The sequence below is a fragment of the Rhincodon typus genome, chromosome 5, assembly GCF_021869965.1.
Source record: "Rhincodon typus isolate 14 chromosome 5, sRhiTyp1.1, whole genome shotgun sequence".
NCBI lineage: Eukaryota > Metazoa > Chordata > Chondrichthyes > Orectolobiformes > Rhincodontidae > Rhincodon > Rhincodon typus.
The window spans coordinates 25,719,996-25,737,624 of NC_063336.1; the positions used below are offsets into that span (position 1 = coordinate 25,719,996).

General features: G+C 39.9%; 1 long non-coding RNA gene across 1 annotated transcript; it reads right to left on the bottom strand.

Moving 5' to 3' along the window:
- Positions 1-3,023: 3,023 nt before the first annotated feature.
- Positions 3,024-14,042, bottom strand: LOC125483084. Its single transcript, XR_007262076.1, has 3 exons — positions 13,947-14,042; positions 10,845-10,917; positions 3,024-3,122 (listed from the first exon to the last, which is right to left on the bottom strand). It is a non-coding gene; the product is annotated as an uncharacterized LOC125483084 (long non-coding RNA).
- Between the last annotated feature and the right edge of the window lie 3,587 nt (positions 14,043-17,629).

Genomic DNA, 17,629 nt, shown 5'->3' on the forward strand with positions numbered 1-17,629 from the left:
AGAAGTAGCATGGCGATATCAACAGCAGTTCATGTCTGACAAATCTGTTAGAATTGTTTGAGGAGGTAACAAACAAGTTAGACATGATCTACTTGGATTTCCAAAGGTCTTTGACAAGATGCTTCACAGGATGTTGTTGAAGAATAGACTACAGTGTTAAGGGCAAGGTACAGCTAAGGATAGAGGATTGGCAGAAAGCAGAAAACAGGGAATAAACGGGACTTTTACAGGATGGCATTCAGTAACTAGTGGAGTTTTGCAGAGGTCCTGTTGGCATCACAACTATTCATGTCATCCAATAATGATCCGGGCTAAGGAACTGAGGACATTGTTGCTAAGCTTGCAGATAATATAAAGATAGGCAGAGGGTGAGGGAGTGGTGAGGTAGCAGGGAGGCTGCAGAAAGACTTGGACAGGCTAGGAGAGTGGGCAAAGAAGTAGCTGATGGAATACAAACGTGTGATAGTGTGAGGTTGTGCACTACGATAGGAAGAATAGAGTTGTTGACAATTTTCTAAACAGCAGTAAAGCTTTGGAAATCTGAAGCACAAAGGTGTTGGGAGTTCTAGTTCAGGATTCTCTTGAGGTTAACAATCAGGTTCGGTTGCGGTCAGGAAGGCAAATGCAATGTTAGCTTTCATTTCAAGAAGGCTTGAATACAAGAGCAGAGATGTACTGTTGAGGCTCTGGTCAGAATATTGTGAGCATTTTTGGGCCCTGTATCTAAGGATGAATGTGCTGGCCTTGAAGGGGTCCAGAGGATGTTTATAAGAATGATCCTGGGGATGAAGAGCTTGTCATATGAGGAGCAGTTGATGACTGTGTCTGTACATGGAGTTTAGAAGTATGTGGGTGATCTCATTAAAACTAATGGAATAATGAGAGGCCTGGATAGAGCGGATGTGGCAAAGATGTTTACACTAGTAGGAGAAACTAGGACCTGAGGGCACAGCCTCCGAGTGAAGGGATGACCCTTTAGAATGGAGATGAGGAGGAATTTCTTCAGCCAGATGGTGCTGAATCTGTGGAATTTATTGCGTTAGGAGGGCTGTGGAGGCCAGGTCATTGAGAGTTTTTAAGAATGATTGCTAGGTTCTTGATTGGTAAAAGGATCAAAAGTTACAGGGAAAAGGCAGGAGAACGGGATTGTGAAACACCTCAGCCAGGATTGAATGATAGATCAGACTTTATGCATCAAACAGTTGTATTCTGCTCCTTTATCTTAAAGATATTTTCTTATATGGCTCAAAAGCAAGACTGACAAAGTAGAGGACCTGTGGATTCAACTTAATCCATCTTTAATAGTCAAAACTACTCCGGTTTTTATAATTAAAACTCTCTCAGTTTGGAGAGTCAAACTGTCTGCCAGTTCAAAAAGGTTACTTTGGTGATTTTAGGTTAGAGTAATTTAGCTGTATGTGGCTTAATTGTACAATTACAGATTAACAAAGACACTTAACATTCTGTCAAAGACCCAGTAGTTGGTAAATTACCTTAACTGAAGCTTCTTTGATCTCCTGTGTTTCCTTCTTGAAGAAATTTTTTTCTTCCTGAATTAGGTAGTTATCTCAGCATGAGAAGCATTAATTTCCCCAAATGTCCATGATTGAAAATGGTTTTCTTTGACTCGATGAAGTCAAATATGCTAAATAAATGTGTTTAGCAGGCTGTTTGATGTCTGAGCAACTTCAGTGACAGTCTTGTTGATTAGGTCAACTGGGTTATACAACTCATTCTAGTTCTCAGTTTTTGCTTTTTCTGGCAAAATTTGCTTTTTTGTAATCCCCAATCCATTGTTTGCTAGAATAGGAGTGGAACACATTTTAACAACCCCTGTAAAATCTGCAACTTCCTTCCTGTTGACTGTAAGAGACAAATCTTTAAGGCAATACAGTTAATCCCAACAGATTCTTTCACAATTGTCACGGAAGCCCAATTAAATCTATCAACTGCACCTTGACAGGTTTGAGACACTGGTTTATTTCTGGACCAGTCGTCTCTTGGAACTTGGATTCCTTCTATTTTAAGGGTATTGAGTTAACAGACAAGTGTGCGGTCTCAAAAAGGAGAAGTGTTGATTATGAATTCTGTAAACATCACATTTCTTGTGTTTTTGTTGCATGTAGTACGTTATGTTGTAGTATAGGATAACTCTCAAGACCAAAAGGTATCTGTGCCATGTTATTTCATTTCTGTAGACTGGAACTTCTGTTTCTTTAGCTATGGTATTTAGATTTGATAGGATAATGATAATCGCACCTGCATCAAATTTAAAACTAACAGGATATCCATCGACATACACAGCTCTGTCAAATTCAAAATATTTGGATCACCAATTTCCCCGAGGAACGCTCCACTTTCTTTTCTACTGGTGTACAATATATTATTTAATGCAGGTAACTGTGCCAAAGGAAGAGGTTCTACCACAAAAATATTTTTATTTGAGGAAGCATTTAGCATTTTTCTGCTTTGAAGCTATACACTACTTCTACTTGTTTTCTGGAAGGGACCTATAGTTTTACCAGTGTAGGATTCTTTTGTCATAGCTGGGCGTGTCTGAGCCTGTGAGACTTTCTTGATCTACAATGTTGACTTCAAATCTGAGATTTACATGGGTTAAAAATTGTTTTTGTTTTAGAAAGGATAGCACTATCCAAAAATGGCTGCTATGTCATGTGACAGTCCCAGGCAACTCAGATGTGCTGTAAACTGTGGAAATGACATTTTAATCAAGATGGTCTGAAATTGAATTAGGAGTCAAGAAACTTGCTTCTTTTGCTTTACTCACACTCACGTGATATGTGCACAGAGAGGTGAAAGATTGTCTACAACTGCCATTTTAGAATTAAGGGCAGACACCAGAATCTGTACACAATTGCATAATAACAACAAGCTTTGAGTGAGAGATAAATCAGCATGGACTGATAACAGCAAAGAAAGTTCTTCCTCTGCTTCTTTCCTCAATCTGAGAAGTTGCTGCTGGTGAAAAAGCAACTTGAAAGCACCACCGTTCTGAGGAAGGGTCACCGGACCTGAAACGTTGACTTTTTTTCCCTTCGCAGATGCTACCCGACCTGTTGAGCCTTCCAGCAATTTTGTTTTTGTTCTTGAAAGCACCACTCCTGAGGAAACAGGTAAATGATTGGAACTCAAGTTTCACTCTCAACTCAAAGACTATGAAAAGCTTTAAATTACAATTGCCTTTACCTGAACCCATTTCCCCTTAAGTTTGTTACTTGTTTTGTGCACGTGTCTGATGTAGTTTATTATTAAATTTTGGGGTAGTAGGTAATACAATTACATTTCCTTTCGCCTAAATTATCCTTGGAGTTGGAGCTGTCATTTTCATCCGGTTGAAATTAAAATCTAGTTAAATGTGATAGCTGCTTGCTAAAAAGAAACTTTTTAAAAAGTTGATACAATCATCAAAAGGGGAGGTAAAAAAGAAAGAAGCTGATCACCACTCCTCACCTTATTGTAACAATTGTAAAATCAGACTCAGAATCATACAGCATGGAAACAGAAACAGACAGTCCATGCCGAACGTAATCCCAAACGAAACTAGGCCCAGTTGCTTGCTTCTGGCTCATATCCCTTCAAACCTTTCCTATTCATGTACCTATCCAAGTGCCTTGTATATGTTGTAATTGTACCCACACCCATCACTTCCTCAGGAAGTTTATTCAACATACAAACTACCTTCTGAGTAAAACAAAACAAAAAAAAAATTGCCTCATGTCTTTTTTAAATCTCTCTCCTGTCATCTTAAAAATGTGGCTCCTAGGCTTGAAATTCCCCATCCTGGGGAAAAGTCAAGACAGATAACATCTTTGATAATATTGTAAGAGCACTTGACAATTACTTAACATCAAGTACCAGTGCTTAATCCAGAGAGCAAGACTTAAAAGAATACAGCTTCCTGGAGAACTTGTTATCAATGATCTTTATGTTGTCAGAATTTTGCAATATGGTGGTTTACAAGCAGAACTAATTAGGGACAGAATTGATGTCACAATTTCTGATCCATCTCTTTCAGATGGATTTTCAAAAAAGCATATCACAAACTGAAATTCAAAAACAATACGAGAGAATGATGGAAACAGAAAGCCAACCTACTTCAAAATGCTCAGACTTCAACTTCATAAAAGGTACGAAAACACCAAAATATTCTAAGATAGAAACACAAAGTGTACTTAAATCCCTACATATCACAGTTACTGTTTCAGGTCTGGAGTTAAAATCAGAAGCAATGTTAATTTTGTCATGTCAATGCGTTTTCTGTAAGAAAATGTGCAAGAATGAATAAAACAATTGTTCAACCACGTACTCAATAAACTAATGTACACAAAGAGGCAAACATCTTTTGAAGAAACCCATTATACCAAGACTTACTTCTTTAGAATATATTTCATGATATGGTGACATTGCCACTTTGGGAAGGCATGAATCAACGTTTCTTAGGGTGAATCACCTATGACAGGTCATGCAGGTTAAGAGTTACTTCAAAGTTGACAAGTGATTTATCTCAAGTAAATCTCACTAACTTCAAATTTGAAAGGTGAGTATTGAAAACTCCTTGGCTTTTTTTTGTGATAAACTTGCTATTTTTTTATATTCACTTGTGGGACAAGGGCGTCACTGGCTGGCCTGCATTTATTACCTGCCCCTAGTTGCCATCGAGAAGGTAGTGGTGAGCTGCCTTCCTGAACTGCTACACTCCACATGCTGTGGGAGATTTATACTACAACCTTTCAAACAGAGGATTGGATGGTATTGGCAGAACACTACAAGATCAAAGGAATACCAAGAAAATATTAAAATCCAGAGATCAAGTATGTAACAGGTGTATGACATCAGAAGTGAAAAATTTTACACTTCTGAGCAGAAATGCAAGCTTTGCTCTTAAGATTCAACAGTACTTTGAAAACCTCAATCAGATCAGAAACGAAATACCAGTCATTAACATAACTTGGCTCAATGAACTTAGCGTAAAAAAAAAATACACCACTCGAGATTAATTAAGTTGGTGTCCGATAACTCTTCATAACCAAGAGATCAGAAGATAAAACACTCATTTCCTGGGATGGAAGAATCATTCAGTTCTTCCAACTGCAGTCAAATATTCATAATCAAATGTTTGGACATCCTTCACACTACAAGGAGTTAGTAGTGGACTCTTGATGCAGTCACTTCAATTGTTGATTGAAAAAAAAAGCACACAGTCAGCTTTACTATCAATGATTGATGCTGATAAAATGACAATGTTATCCAAAAGAACACAAGCAAGAGTGGAAAGATGTAATAAAAGAATACCTCGTTATAGTGTTGAAAGAAGATTAATTATTTCAGAAACACAGCTAACTGCTCTGGTAAGATTTGAGGAAACTAAAGATCGTCTAAGGGAAATAAACATTCAACAGTGACGTTGACGCCTGTGGGCATTGTCATGTGAGTGCATCTGGGAAAACAAACACACCAAGGTGGGGCAATGAACTGTGCCCAAAATATTTCATCCTCAAGCAGCAGGCTTTCAATCCAAAAGGCCACAACTCTCTTTGAGAGAGAGAAGTTTTCATTCTTTCTTGGGATGTGGGCGTTACTGGCCAGCATTTATTGACTGTTCCTAGTTGCCCTTGTGAAGTTGGTGGATAGCTGCCTTCTTCAGCCACGACGGGCCATGTGCCACAGGGTGGCGCACGAGGCCACTTGGGAGGAAATTGGGGAGATGGGGTTAGAGATAACTCTCTCCTATTTATTTGAAACAATTTGATAACCAGAGAAAGATTTGGGAGGAGATTCTGTAATAAGCTAGTTAGGACAGGAAATGGTTAACTGACATGCTGAGATAAGCTCCACCTGTCAGGATACAAAGAACTGTGTAATTATTGTGCTGCAGTGCTAGTGTCTTTACCTCTGGACCAGCAGACTCAGTTTCAAGTCCCACCTGCTCCAAAAGAATGTCATAACAGGTTGATTTAAAAAAAACCTGTAGTTGGCATGGGTGACTGATCAGACCTTTCAAAAGAGGTGCTTTTGTGGCACACTGGTAGTGTCCCTACCTACCCTGTGCCAAGATGCAAAGGTTCAATTTTCTCCTTCTCCAGAGGGGGGGGGGTCTCAACAGGTTGATAAAAGTATCTATTAAGATGGACTATTTCTGGGAGGAACTAATTAGAGTTGTGAAGTTTTGAGAATGTTTGTTTTAGTAGAAATAATATAATCTTACTCTTTTGGTGAGATAGCAGGCTTAACATAAGACAATAATGCATCTTAGATGTAATGTAACTAGCCATTAATATGTAATAAAGTTTTAACAGTTCAAATTGAGCCTAGTTTCAGCGCAAGATATTGTGTGGATATCCTTCCCCACATGGTGTTAGTAACCTAGACTAACACTAGCAACAAGTCCACCCAATACATTTCAGATGGTTTTGGCAAAAAAAAACACCGTATACAAGACCTTTCAGTTAAATCTATCAGCTTCGACCACATGAACAGTTAATTGGCTGGATAGATTGGGTTACAGCCTTCTAATAGAGCTGAGATTATTTATCACTGAGACCCACTTTGTTCTGTGTAACACCATGTAGGCATTGTTTAAACAGATGGCTTCTTTGACTATGCAATATCTTTTGGTTGTTTCTTGATAGCACTGCCAGATTTTACTGTTTTGCAACATCCTAGGAGGTTTAAACATTAAAAATTAGCTGTTTTCCTACCTCCCCCTATCTGTGGCAAATTCAACATCAAAATTGTCAAAAACATTTCCCTGCAATCCAGAACAAAGCAGCCAGATTGACACCCCATATGCCATCTTATCATTGAGTCTCTCCAGTTACCAGTGCACAGTAGCAACAGCATAGACAAGCCAGTTGCCCACACACCTCAACAGCATTTTCCAAATCTATGATCTTTACAATCTAGAAAGGCAAGAGCAGCAGAAGAATGGGAATACATTAATCTGTAAGTCACATACTACCCTCATTTGGAACAATGTTCTGTTCTTTTAATGTCCCTGGGTCAATATGCTGGATACCTTACCACCAACACTATGGGGGTATCCCTATCACATGGACCACAACAATTTATGAACACAACTCATTACCATCTTCAAGGACATTTTTTTTTCTCTTATTTACAGAATGTGGGAAACCCTAGCTGGGCCACTGTTTATTGCCCATCCCGAGTTGTTCTGAGAAAGTGATGCTGAAGTGCTTTAATAAGACTGTAAGAAATAGGAACAGGAATAAGCCATTCAGCTGAAGCTTGCTCCATGATTCAATTGGATCATGGCTGACATTCCTCATATTTACTTTCCTACATTTTCCCTATAACCCTCTATTCCCCAACTGATCAAGGATCTAAACCTTAAATATATACAGGGACTCTACCCACAGCTCACTGCAGAAAAGGAGTTCCAAAGAGTCTCAAGCCTCAGAAGAAATTCCTCATCTCCATCTTAAATTGGTGCCCCTATATTCTAAGGCTATGCTCTCTGGTCCTAGGCCATGAGGGGAAACATCTTCTAAGTATTTACCCTGTCAATCCCCTTATATGTTTCAATGAGAATACCTTTCATTCTTCTAAAATCCAGTGAGTGGAATCCCAACATGTTTAACCTTTGCTCATAAGACAATCCTGCCATACCAGAGATCTTCCAAATGAACCTTCTCTGAACTGCGTCCAATGAAATGATACATTTCCTTAAATAAGGGGACAAAACTGCTCACGTACTCCAGATGTGGTCTCACCAGCTTCTTGTACAGTTGTAGTAAGATTTCACTATTCTTCAACCCCCTTGAAATAAGAGCCAACATTCCATTTGCCTTCCTGATTACCCTTGCATTGTAGTTACCTTTATGTTTCATGCACAAGTACCCCCAAGTCCCTTTGTGTTGCAGTTTTCTGTGGTTTCTCACCAGTTAAATAAGACTGCTTCTTTCTGCTCGCTTCCAAAATGAGCAACTCCATTTTCCCACATTCTACTCCATCTGCCAACTTCTTGCCCACTTACTCAATCTGTCAAACCCTCACTCTAAACAGTTTGCATCCCTATCACGACTTGCTTTTCCACTTATTTTGGTGTCGTCTGCAAATCTGGCCACAATACATTCACTGCCTTCCTCCAGGTCATTGATGCAAGTTTTAAAACAGCTGCGGTCCCAGCACTGATTCCTGTGGGACCCACAGGTCACTAACCTGATTTTATCCCCACTCGCTGTTTCTTGCCTTTGAGCCAATTCTTTACCGTGTCAACATACTTCCTGCAACACTTTGGGCCCTTATCATATGACCAAACATTTCATGAGGTACCTTGCCAAATGCCTTCTGGAGGTCCAAATACAACACAGCCACCAGTTCCCCTGTAATCACTCTGGTTGAGACTTCCTCAAAAAAACTAATAAATTAGTTTGACATGATTTCCCTTTCATGAACCGACCCTGCTTGATTAGATCATAGAATCATCACAGAATCCCTACAGCGTGGAAACAGGCCCTTAGGCCCAACAAGCCCACACCGACTCAGAGCATCCCACCCAGACCCATCCCCCTATAACCCACCTAATCAACACATTCCTGAACACTATGGGCAATTTAGCATGGCCAAATTAGATTATGATTCTTCCAAATGTTCTGCTCTTACTTTCTTAATAATTGATCACAGTACTTTTCCAAAAAATAGATGTTAGGCTTATTGGACTTTAGTTACCTGATTTTTGCTCCTTCCTTTTTTGAATACTGGTGTCACATTAACAATTTTCCAACCCTCTGGTACTTCTCCAGAGTTCAAGATTTTGGAAAATTGCAATCAATGCATTCACTATTTCTGTAACTACCTGTTAGGATTCTAGGATGCAAGCCATCAGGGCCAGGGGACTCATCTGCCTTTAGCCCAATTAGTTTGTTTAATACTAGTTCTCTAAAGATGCTGATGGTAGTTAATTTTTCCCTATGTTCTCTAATATTAATGGGATGTTCAAAGTACCTTTCACCATAACGACTGATGCAAATATTTGTTTAACTTCTCTTCCATTTCCTCCTACTCCAAAACCTTCTCCCAAGACTCATTTACTGAGGGGCCTATATTCACTTTGACTGCTGTCCTTTTTTTATATATTTAAAGAAGCTATTGTTAGTTTATTAGGTTACCCTTGTTACAGTTTATTTCTGTCTTTATCATACTTTTGTCCTCCTTTGCTGGATTCTGAATTTATCCCAGTCTTTGGGGCTATCGTCAAATTAAATATCTCAACTTCCTTTATTAGCCATGGTTGGTTTATCCCTCTTAGAATCTTTCCTCCTGACTGGGATGTATTTTTGCTGAGTCATGAATTACATCCTTAATGTTCCAAACCCATGACAACTCCCACCTCAAACAACAAGGGCAGCAGATAAATGAGACCACCTACCTGCAAGTTCCCCTCCAAACTACTCACTGCCCTGACTTAGAAATATATTGTCATTCCCTCACTGTCACTGGGTCAAATCTTGGAATTGCACCCCCCTAAGGGCATTGTGGGTCAACAGCACAGGGATGACCAGCTGTTCAAGGCAGCAGCTCACCAACTTCTCAACAGCAACCAGAGACAGGAAAAAAGTGCTGGCCAGCCACTGATGCCCATGTCCCATGAGTGAATCAGAAAGTCTGCCACTGCTTGTTTACTGTTGTTCCTGCTAATCTATCCGCTAACTCTATCCTCAATTCATTGTAATTCCCTTTAAGTTAAATACAGTCATTTCCAACCCAAGTTTCTTACTCTCAAAATGAATATTGAATTCTATCATATTATGATCTCTACTTCCTAGGGGATATTTTACTCTGAGATCATTTATTAAACCTGCTTCATTACCAGATCCAAGATAGCCTGCTTCCTTTTCGACTCCATGACATATCGTTCTTAGAAACATTACTTGGGTCTCTGGATTAATAGTCTAGTGAATGACCACTAAATCATTGCCTCTTACTTGGTTTTCAATTTATTTGGTTCTCAATTTGTTTCTTTTTTAATTTCTTACTGGTCTTTTAGTTTTTATGTCTGTAAATGTTTTTCCTACTCACCTTCAATCTGAAGATAACTTAATAGTCAAATTAGCAGCAATTACTAACCAACAACCTTACAATTTTCCTGCAAAGTCACTCTTTTGCTGGGCTTCCGATCCTGGGCTTCAATTTATCCAATTTAAAAAATCTTCCAAACTATGAAACAAAAAAAGGCAAGCAAAAAAAAACCTCTTCCCCTCTGTATCAAATTCCACAATCCTTGAACTACACATTTATTTGGGGTGTGCCTCATTCCAAATGTGGTGATTACTCCTTCCTGGTCATGTGAAGCTTACTGTTGAACTCAATTCATGCTGTTCTTACCATTTGATGCTCACATCCTGTGGTTGGTCAAAAAAAAAAGGAACAAAATTTACTTGGGGTCTAGCCTCCACCATTCACTTCAATTTGCACAGAAAAGAAGGAGCCAATCACAGTTCTTGTAACAGAAACCAGCAGGGATATACCCGTCTAGAGAAGTGAGACCATGCTGCTACCATTCTTATTTTTGGGAATATGTCATGACAATAGAAAGTTGTCGGGCTTTCCTTCCATTACATCACCTCCCAATCCATCTCCAGAAAGCTGGTACAAATCCAGCACATTCTGAAAGTAGAGCTTTTAAAATTTCTTAAACATCCCTAAGTACATAAGATTCTCAATCTTCTTACCTCACAAGTTAAGCACAATGTCACATTATATACTGGTAGGCTGTTTTTGTCAGTCTTTTCCACATGGCTCCTTTTGGCATATTCAATTTTTACTTAGGTGTGCAAGAACTATTTAGTTAAACAATTGCTCACCTGATGGTTTGGAAGTGAGGAGTGCTGCAGTCAATAATTGTGCTGCATGCTTGAAACTGGACCATCGATTTTTCTGGATCAAAGAAGAAACTGGAGGAAACCTCATTTATTTCATGAGCAGTAAAACAATGATAAAGTGCTTCTGAATGATTAATTAATTCTTTGGGTCTCAAAATAATGTTATAGAATGAGGAAGGCACAGCAGAGTAAGAGGTTCACTGAAAATAGTTACACTGAATTAACTAGAAATACAACATCAACATGCAGTATTTTACAGAATCTTTTATACAATGCAGCACAGAACCAGGCCCTTCAGCCCATGAAGCGTGTGCTGATTCCTAATCCTTATTTGGACCCACTATTTACTGCTCATGCACGGTAACTATCCCTCTGTTCACCTCCAGTTCATGTGTCTATCAAGTTACGCATTAAACATTGCTAACGTGCTGGCTTCCACCATCTCCACTGGCATTGCATTCCAGTCACCCAGCAACCTCTGAAAAATTTTCCTTGCACTTTTTCCCTAAAATGTTTCCCTCTCTCACCTTGAACCTGTGCCCTTTTTGTAGTTCACCTTCCCTTTTGTGGAAAAAACATCTGACTGTCCACCCTATCTATGCATTTCTATTCTGTAGACCTCTGTCAGATCACCCCTCAGGCTCCCTCTTTCCAGTGAAAACAATCTGAGTTTTTCCAACCTCTCCTCATACCTAAAACCTTCCAGACCAGGCAACATCCTGGTAAACCTTCTCTGTACATTTTCCATAGCATCCATGTCCTTCTGATTGTGTGGCAACCAGAATAGCACACAATATTCCAAATGTGGCCTAACTAACATTTTGTACAGCTGTAACATAACTTGCCAACTTTTATATTCAATGCCCCGGCTGATGAAGGTAAGTGTGCTGTATGCCTTCTTGACCACCTTATCTACCTGTGTGCCCACTTACAGGGATTTGTGGACCTGTATGCCCAGATCTCTCAGTATGTCAGTGCTCCTAAAGGTTCTGCCATTTATTGTGGAATTCACACCTGAATTTGATCTTCCAAAATGCATCACTTTGCGTTTGTCTGGATTAAACTCCATCTGCCATCTTTCTGCCCAAATCTGCAATCTATCTATATCCTGCTGTATGCTCCTCACTATCTGCAACTCTGCCAATTTTGGTGTTACCCACAAACTTATTAATCAGACCACCTATATTTTCCTCCAGGTCATTTATATATTACAAACAACAAAAGGTACCAACACTGATCCCTGTGAAAAACCACTAGTTACTGATCTAATTCTGAACAGCACCCTTCCACCGCCACTATGTCTTCTATGACCAAGCCAATTCTATATCCATCTAGCCAGCACACCCCAGATCCCTTGAGACTCTATCTTTTGTACCAGCTTGCCATGCGGTATCTTATCTAATGCCTTACTAGAGTCCATGTAGAGTATTAGCTAAGTAAAACAATCATATATCCTGGTAACATAAACAAAGTTGCTGGAAAAGCTCAGAAGGTCTGGCAGCATCTGTGAAGGAGAAAACAGAGTTAACGTTTCAGATCTGGTGATCCTTCCTCAGAATCCTACTTTTAGCGATTCATGCACAAGGATACCCAAGTCCCTCCGCACAGCAGCGTGCAGCAATTTTTTACCATTTAAAACACAGTCCATTTTGCTGTTATTCCTACCAAAATGGATGACCTCACACTTTTCAACATTGTATTCCATCTGCCAGACCTTTGCTCACTCACTTAGACTATCTATATCCCTCTGCAGACTTTCAGTGTCTTCTGCAGTATATTCTGCATTAAATCTTTTAATGAAATATTTATTAGAAAGATACATTTTGTACAAACGTAATTGTATCCAGAGAATGAAATACATTTCTCCCAGTATTGGAATGTTGCTATGAAGAAAGGCTATCTAGGGTTGCCATGGCATCATTATTTCCAGAGAGAATCTGAGCAGGTGACTCATCAGCAGACGGGCACAAAGGAGTAAATGTCGTCTATTTTGCTGAGTACTCAAAAGATAACTGCAATCATGCTAGAGCATATTTTTCTCCTCACCCTACGTTGTACAGAGAAAATGACTTGTTGGGAAATGTAGAATAAAAGTTTAACTTTTAGTTATGGACACAAGAAGCTATTACAGCATCGCTGATATCAATCATATGGTAGAGCAACTCTGTTATGTCTCACCATCAGTAAATCAGTCTACCCTTAAGAGGCATGCTCATGATATCATTATTATATCACAGTAAGTAATCTGATGGTATAAAGGTCTCAGACTCCATCTTACCTGAGATCATTTGAAGCAGCACATCCTATTTGAAGCTTGGTTCTCAATTCTTCTCTTTTCACAATTGAACATTTGTGTGTAATAGTTAGCTATAATAGACAGAAGTCTAGACCTGATGTTTACCCAAAATGTTATATTTAGAATGATGTAAATAAAAAAGTTACTTTGAAATTTCTCAGACTCCAGCAACCTGTCTTTTATAGAGTAGTGCACCTAATGCATCTAAGACCCCACATATGACATACCAACATACTTAAAATTAGGTGGTAGTGGGACTGAACTTGCAGGCAAACAGAAGTACTAATTTATAGTTCAAGCTTCCCATTCCATTTTATCAATAGGGTTCAAAATAGCAGTCAGATCTCCAATTGGAAGCAATTGGGGTTCATAGCTAAAACATGAACATTGAGACCAATGACATTTTAGTGACTGATTTCACTTTCAGTTTTGCCCTCACTTCTCTCATTAGGTCTTCAATCTGAACCAATCACGGTGTGGGAGGCTAGCAAACTGTATTTTAAAGAGAACCTTAGCTGGACTTAGGTAAAATGTAAGCAGGTCTGACATTCATTCTCACTGTTCTGAGGAAGAGTCACCCGACCCAAAACATTAACTCTGATTTTTCCTTCACGGATGCTGCCAGGCCTGCTGAGCTTTTCCAGCAACTTTGTTTTTGTTCATTCTCACTACAGTCATTTGAGAGTTTTGACACTAAAAATACGATTTCCATTTCCTCAAGGCTGCAAACTGTTTCTCTCCTGCTCAATACTGTGGATCCCCTTCAATCGTAGTCTTCCACTGCACACCTCGAAAAAATGGTGCTGAGGACGTAACAGGATTCTTGACCCAATAGAATTTAATTATTCCAGCTGGTGAGCTGTCTATTCAGACCACAGTTTGTACTTGGCAGCTTAAGGCCCAATGACAAGGTAGGGTCCATCTGATTTATATCTCCCACAAAAATCAACCTCAGTGCATTCCCCTGGCTATTGTCAGACACTGGTGAAGCCATGAATAGAATCCTGAGTCATCAGATCCCCATTTGTGGTAGAATCAGACAAGAAATCTGATAAGGGCCACTTGATGTCTGGAGCATCTTGCTCCATCTTTCCTGCTTTTGACAAGTGGTGTGGCAAGTTACCAATTAATGGGGATTATTGCTTGTGAAGAGTCTTGTTAATGGACAAAATCACCTCATTAATATGCCATTAATATAATTGATCTTATTTACATCAAATAAGTTAGACATCGAGAAGTCATGATATTGAAAGCAGAGCAGAAACCTAAGAGTTCATCACTTGCCCCAAAGAATCTCCATGTTGTGTACAGCATTTCTGACATGCTCCATGGGCAGTAGTTGTATGCTGCCCTCATCCAACAACATTGGCTCCTGGCATTTGCTAACTCCTCACAACTATCACGGCTCCTGTCTGATATAGTGGCAGGGTGGTCTGGAAGGAGGGACTCTCATTGTCGGGGGAACTGCACAGATTGAATGAGTTGCCCTATTTTCTTCTCAGTAGCTAATGTTCCCACACTGTCAAATGCAGCCTTGATGTAAAGGGCTCTCACTCACCTCACCTGTGGAATTCAGCTCTTTTGTCCATGTTCAAACCAAAGCTGTTTTGTGGTCAGGAGCTGAGTGGCCCTGGCAGAGCCCAAGCTGAGCAGACTGTTCCTAAGCCAGTTCTGTTTGACAGTATTGTTGATGACTCAGTCAATTACTTTATTGAGGGTGGACTGATCAGACAGGAATTGGTTAGGTTGGATAGGTCATTATTTTTGTCTGCAGACATACTTAAGAAAAGTTTCACATTGTTGGGTAGGTACCAGTCTTGAAGCTTTAATGGATCAGCTTAGTTAGGGGCCAGGTAAGACCTGGAGTACATCTTCCGTGCATATAATGTGGAAGTAGGCCATTCAGCCCATCAAGTCCATATTGACCCTCTGAAGAGTATCCCTCCCAGACACATACCCCTATCCTATCCCTGTGACACCACATTTACCATGTCTAATCCACCTAGCCTACATATTCCCAGACACTTTGGGCAATTTAGCTTGACCAATCCACCTAACCTGCACGTCTTTGGACTGTGGGAGGAAACCTATGGAGACACAGAGAGTGTCGCCTGGGGCAAGAATTGAACTTGGGTCCCTGGTGCTGTGAGGGACCAGGGCTAACCACTGAGCTGCCATGCCTTCAACTGTTTTTTTCATATCACGTGGAGTGAACCAAATGGGCTGATAATTGGCATCTAATGATGCTGGGGACCTCTGGAGAAGGCCAAGTTTCATCATCCATTCACCTCTCTTGGCTGAAGTTTGTTGCGAATGCTTCAGCCTTATCTTTTGCACTAATCTCCTAGGCTTCCTGATCATTGAAGATGGGGATATTTGTAGTGTCTTGTCTTCCAGTGAGCTGTTTAATTGTCCTATGTCTATTCATGTCTTAGATTTGACATGTTATTTAAGAGATGACTTAGCCACGTCTATCACCTTCTGCTGATAGAGTTTGGCACATAATAGTCTTATCTTGTAGCTTCACCAGTGTGACCCATCATTTTTACGTTATACAATAAGACAAAAAGAAAGAAAACTGCTGGAGCAACTCATCTGATCTGACTGTTTCTCTCTCCATAGAATGAGTCAACATTGAGTGCAATTTGATTCTTCTTCAGAATAGTTCAGAAGCTTTGTTATTATCCCAGTTGATAGTAATACTGGACAAGTCCAATCCTAGTTTGACATGGCTTGACAGACCATATGTTTTATTTTTGCTAATTGTTTGCTATGGTGGCCAGGCACTGAACCTATATACTATAGACTATCTGCACTTAACAAATTTAAAAAAAAACTATGACAAAAGAGAAGCTCAAACTATATTCCACCATGCAAGAATAATTTGAAGTTATCTTACTACAAATATCAACCCTTTTACCCTCAAATTTACAGGTTTTCAAACCTCAGTGAAAGTTCACATGTGATCTCCACTTTAAAAATCCTTGATCAGATGGCAAGGTAATAATTGGTTTCTTTTTGGCAAATTTCTGCATTCACTCAAAGCTATTTTTATTAATTCATACTTCTTCCCAAGATCCTTAAAACAAAATGCTAACACAGCTCACTTATTTTTTAACATTGATGCCTTAAACCCCTCTGCCATGGACTTGTGTTTCTGGAGTTTTATTCTTACCAGACATTGCTTGCCTGACCTGTGTGGAATAGGTCACTTAATTTTAGCTCAAGCCTCTCGAATCGGTAATGCAGATTTTAGATGGTCGACAGGGCTGAGTTTTCCATTATTGTTCCATGTAGCTTGGGTAGTCAGTCAGGTTTCATGTCTTCGTGTCTGCTACTTGCATAAAAGTAATCATTCTGAAGAGTTAATATTAATGCACATCAATTCCATACACATGCTGTTTGTGGATGGAGACAAGGAGTACTACTCTAGCCACTGGAGGGAGCCATTAATCTGTACCAGCTCTCTAACATGACACAGTGGCTCAGTGGATACCATTGCTCCTTTACAGCTCCAGGACTCCGGGTTTAATTCTAACGTTGGGCGACTGACTGTGTGGAGTTTGCCCATTCTCCCCATTTCCGCATGGGTTTCCTTCAGGTGCTCCGGTTTCTTCCCACTGTCCAAAGATGTGCGGTTTAGGTGGATTGGTGATACTAAATGGTCCCAAGTGTCCAGGGATGTGCAGGCTGGGTGGATTAGCCACGGGAAATGCAGGATTACAGGGATAGGATAGGGGAGTGGGTCTGGGTAGAGTGATCTTCTGAGGGTCGGTGGGGCCTTGCAAATGACTTGCTTCCACACTGTAGGGATTCTATGATTCTATGAACATACTCATAGCTATGTTTGACCAAATGTAGATGTACTTATTGCTATCATGCAGTAATTCTTCTTGTTATCCAAGAATGGTGCCTCTTCTATAGGTACTCTATGGAGGTCTTTCCCCCATCACTAATCACTAAATTGTCTTTGTTTTGCCTTAGGCCTAAAGAGAATTGGTGCCAGTGAACTACCTCAAAACCTACCCGCTACCACTTACTAGTAGAGATGGCAAATACCACAAAGTACCAGAAGTGGTCATTTAGAAAAAAAAAAATCATGTTCTGGAATATGTCATAAAAATAGTGGTAGAGCCAGAAAATGGTGGCAAGGTACCAAAATTATTCTAATAGAATAAAAGAGAATAATAACCCCCCTCTACGTCCTTTTCAACTCCAGTATTTCACCCAGTTCAGCCTCATTCTCAGGCATGGTCAATATTTTCCATCCTGGTCATTTTCCTGATTTCCTTTGCATGGAAAGAAAAGTTTCAGTTCATTGGAGCATCGTAATGATGGGCTGTTGTTAAAACACGAAAACCGGCAAAACAATTTCATAGATAGTAGGAACTGCAGATGCTGGAGAATCTGAGATAACAAGGTGTAGAGCTGGATGAACACAGCAGGCCAAGCAGCATCAGTGGAGCAGGAA